Genomic DNA, 5,192 nt, shown 5'->3' on the forward strand with positions numbered 1-5,192 from the left:
GGTTGCTGTGAAGACTATGTCCAATCTTAATTTTTAAATGGTTTTATAAAGAATAATCTACACATGTTGTAAATCTCTCCCTCACACACATGATAGCACTTTGTATAAAAGTCAAAGTAAAATCTCCCATTTTTCTGCCCAGAGGATACTATTCCCCAGGATACTAAGCCACTGAAGGAAAAATTCAGTCATATAATGCTTATCAAAAAAATTATACAATATTCTTGCTAACACTAGATATTATCAATATTTTTACCAGTCTTGTGCATTAGGTATAATATCTCCTAGTTTAAAGTGTTTTTCAAAAGTTATAAGTTGTATTGGATAGTTTTTTATTTTTCTCTATCAGTGTTTGCCCATGTATCAATTGGGTTGTTACTTTTCCTTAAAACTTGAAAGCCTCTGAAGAGACTGTGTCAATGCTCTCTTTGATTTATTTATTACAAAATTTCCCCTCAATTTAGTGTGTATCTGTTGACAAAATTAATGTGTCATTTTTTCCAAGCAGAAAACTTAATTTCAATACAGTCAATTGGAAAAGAAGAAAACTCTCACTGTTTGCAGATGACATGATCCTCTACATAGAAAACCCTAAAGACTCCACCAGAAAATTACTAGAGCTAATCAATGAATACAGTAAAGTTGCAAGATATAAAATCAACACACAGAAATCCCTTGCATTCCTATACACTAATAATGAGAAAATAGAAAGAGAAATTAAGGAAAACCATTCCATTCACCATTGCAACAAAAAGAATAAAATACTTAGGAATATATCTACCTAAAGAAACTAAAGACCTATATATATAAAACTATAAAATACTGGTGAAAGAAATCAAAGAGGACACTAATAGATGGAGAAATATACCATGTACATGGATCAGAAGAATCAATATAGTGAAAATGAGTATACTACCCAAAGCAATTTATAGATTCAATGCAATCCCTATCAAGCTACCAATGGTAATTTTCACAGAGCTAGAACACATAATATCAGTATTTTTTTATGGCTGGTTTAGAAGTATGCTTAGAGTGTGTTCCCTTTTTAGTAAGAACAGTTAACATTACTGACCACAGATATATTCCAGGAGGTGCTGTCCTGGCTGCTTGAGTGGCAATTGCAGGGGCGCATGGGATGCACAGGTGACTTTACACATATCAACACAGGCCACAAAGGCCAAAGCCTGAAGCACACTTTATCCTAGTCTCATCAGGAATCCCTGTGATCCTCTTGGAACCCAGGATTGAAGGCTTGTGAGGATCAACTACAGGGCCATCTCCTCCTCTTTCTCCCTCTCTGCCGTGGGAGACCATCGTGAAGTAGTGTCTCATTGCTTCCCACATCCTGAAGGCGGACCTGTTTTTCTCCACCCTCACCTCCCTCAGAGTGTAGCTCAGACCCTAACATTGCAGCACCACCATGTAGCCACCACTCAACAGAGTATCACGAGATTTACATTGCACTCATCTGACCTCTTTTGTTTTAGTATCATTCGTAGCAGGATGTGAGACAAGGGGCAGGAAGCTAGTGCTTTTGGCCAGTCTTCCATCTGCTGTGGTTACGTAGAAAATGCATATCCACATAAGTAATATGTGTAATACTCAAGGGTAATACATAACCAATATATGCATGTGTGCATGCTAGGTCTCTTCAGTCGTGTCTGACTCTCTGCAACTCTATGGACCCTAGCCTGCCAGGCTCCTCTCCAGGCAAGAATACTGGAGTGGGTTGCCATGCCTTTCTCCAGGGGATCTTCTTGACTTAGATTGAACATAAGTCTCTTATGTCTCCTTCATTGGTAGGAAGTTTCTTTACTATTAATGCCACCTGAGAAGCCCACCCAATGTATGAATGTAGGTAATACATTCCCTAGAGTAGGAAATGGCAACCCACTCTAGTATTCTTGCCTAGAAAATTCCATGGGCAGAGGAGCCTGGTGTGCTACAGTCTATGCGGTCACAAAAGGTAAGACACAACTGAACACATGCACACACACACACACACACACACATAAGTAATAAACTGTCTAAATCTCAAAGTACCTCACTGAATCTCTACCAGCAGTATCTGTCAGGTTTTGGACTAGGCTTTGCCTTGATATATTTAATCCACAGAATAATTTTATGAAGTAAGTGCTTTTCATACAGATGAATAAACTGAGTGCTATGTGTTGAATGCTTGTGTCCCCCCACCGCCACCTCAAAATTCATTTGCTGAAGCCCAACTTCCAAGGTGGTGGCATTAGGAGGTAGGGCTTTGGTTTGGACTTCCCTGATGGGCCAGTGGTTAAGAATCCACCTTCCAATGCAGAGGATGAGGGTTCAATCCCTGGTCAGGGAACTAAGCGCCCGTATGCTGTGGGTCAACTAAGTCCATAGCCAAATCAAAATAGTCAAATCTATAGAGGCAAAAAATAGATTAAAGTACATCTAGGGCTAGGGCTAGGTGGCTTTGGGGGAAATGGGAAGTGACTGCCAAAGGTGATGGGATTTCTTTCCTTTCTTTCTTTCTTTTTTGTGGTATCTTCCCTGATTAGGACCAGGGACGGGACCTGTGCCCCAGCATTGGAAGCATGGAGTCTTAACCACTGGACCACCACCAGGGACGTCCAGTGGTTTTTCTTTTGAGGTGATGTCACTGTCCAAAATCAGCCATAATAATGGTTGCACACTCTGAGAATAAACTAAAATCAGTAAATTGTCCACTTTAAGTGAGTAAATTGTGAGCTATATCTCATAAAACTATTAAAATACATTTGGTATTTTTATTAAGTTCACACTAAGTTGAGAATTAACAGGTGTCCTGGGGATCTTTGCAGAGAACAATGAATGCCTGGAAAAGAGTGGCAACCTGAAGCAAGTAAACAATTTCTTCCTCTAAAACTCTGCCTCCCTAGAATCCAACACTGCTTTCTGCTTTCAAGTAAGTGAGGCTTCCCTGGTGGTTCAGTGGTTGAGACTTGTGCTTCCAATGCAGGGGACATGGGCTTGATCCTTGGTTGAGGAACTAAGATCCTGCATGCCTCATGGGGCAGCTGAAAAAAGTATAAGCATACATACATAAACTAGGTTGTTTTTTTTTTATTTTTACTTTATTTTACTTTACAATACTGTATTGGTTTTGCAATACATTGACATGAATCTGCCATGGGTGTACATGAGTTCCCAAACATGAACCCCTCTCCCACCTCCCACCCTATATCATCTCTCTGGATCTTCCCCATGCACCAGCCCCAAGCATCCTGTATCCTGCATCAAACATAGACTGGCAATTCACTTCTTACATGATAGTATACATGTTTCAATGCCATTCTCCCAAATCATCCCACCTTCTCCCTGTCCCTCAGAGTTCAAAAGTCCGCTCTACGCATCTGTGTCTCTTTTGCTGTCTCGCATACAGGGTCATCATTACCATCTTTCTAAATTCCATATATATGTGTTAGTATACTGTATTGGTGTTTTTCTTTCTGGCTTAATTCACTCTGTATTCAATAATATAGTAAATCACCTAACTGGAGCTCCTAGTCCAGATCTATGGTGGTATGTGTCAGGAGATAAGGATTGGAGAAGAAAACTGGATTTCAACCTCTGGCAAGAGAGCATTCAAAGGGTGGTGGCTGCAAAAGGAACAGAAGAGTTAAGAACCCTGGATTCCTTGTACCTGCACACCTTCCTTCACAGTGTTTATAGAAAATGAATGAAAGAGTAGGGAGAGATTCTGTAAGTTCTACCTTCATCTTGACTTCAGTGTGTTGCTACTTGTTTTCAAATGAAAACTCTTGAACATTAACTGGGATGATGTGAAAACAACTCCGGGCAATTTTGGTTTCAGCTCTGTTCCTACCACAATCTTCTCCACATCATACATTACAAGAAATGACGGCAAACAGACTATAGGTAATCTTCTATATATAACACTTCATTGACCCTTAGAAGAAGGCTTTCCAGTTTGTGATAATGTCAGTCAATATTAAGAATGTGAGGTCTTACTAAAAGATTTTCTAAAAGGAAAGGCTCTTAAAGATAAATCTGTAACCACAGACTAAAGCAAAGAATGCAATGTGACAGCCATCTAATGGGAACTTCACCATAAATTATCCACATGAAAGAGTGCAACTAGAGGGATACATTATCTTTTACTATCAAAAATATGCTTTGTTCGGCACTGTAACATAGAGTATCTTATTGGCAGGAAAATAAAAGGCTCTTGGGTCTGTCCCAGCTGTGTACTTAACAAGGCCCCACAGCTGCTTTTTCAGATCTTTTGCGGTAAACCATTTAGGAAGAAAGAGAGAGTGTTTTATCATAAACATCCTCATCCACGTTCGCCTCAATTCTTTCTCCACCTCAGACTTCTTTCAAAGTGCAGATCTTGGCCTGTTATCAGAAAGCAAAAAAACCAAAGTTTTGCAACCCTAATTGTAATGAGTCCTTGGACTTTTCAGTCTACCAGAGAACCAGGAGCCAGTAACCAAGGGAAAAGAAGGAGGCACACGAGCAGTCCTCCTTCTGGACCACCAATCCCACCCAGTGAGAAGCTTGGCTCTCTCAAGGGGTAAATCTTAGAGTCATACTCTTTCTTATTCAGTCACTAAGTCATGTCCCACTTTTGTGATCCCATGAACTGCAGAACGCCAGGCTTCTCTGTCCTTGAATATCTCCCAGAGCTTGCTCAAATGCTTGTCCTTTGAGTCAGTGATGCTGTCCAACCATCTCATCCTCTGTTGTCCCCTTCTCCTCCTGCCTTCAATCTTAACTAGTATCAGGGTCTTTTCTAATGAGTCAGCCCTTCACATCAGATGGCCAAATTATTGGAACTTCAGCATCAGTCCTTCCAATATTCAGGGCTGATTTGTTTTAGGATTGATTGGTTTGATCTCCTTGCTGTCCAAGGGACTCTCAAGAGTCATCTCTAGCACCACAATTCAAAAGCATCCATTCTTTGGCCCCCAGCCTTCTTTATGGTCCAAATGCCACATCTGTAATCAAAAAACCATAGATTTAACCAGATGGATCTTTGTCAACAAAGTGATGTCTCGGCTTTTTAATACATTTTCTAGGTTTGTCCTAGCTTTTCTTCCAAGGAGCTAGTGTCTTTTAATTCATGACTGAAGTCACTGTCCACAGTGACTTTGGAGCCCAAGAAAATAAAATCTGTCACTGGTTCCACTTTTCCCTTTTCAATTTGCCAT

Source organism: Capricornis sumatraensis, chromosome 11 (genome assembly GCF_032405125.1).
Source record: "Capricornis sumatraensis isolate serow.1 chromosome 11, serow.2, whole genome shotgun sequence".
Classification (NCBI taxonomy): Eukaryota; Metazoa; Chordata; class Mammalia; order Artiodactyla; family Bovidae; genus Capricornis; species Capricornis sumatraensis.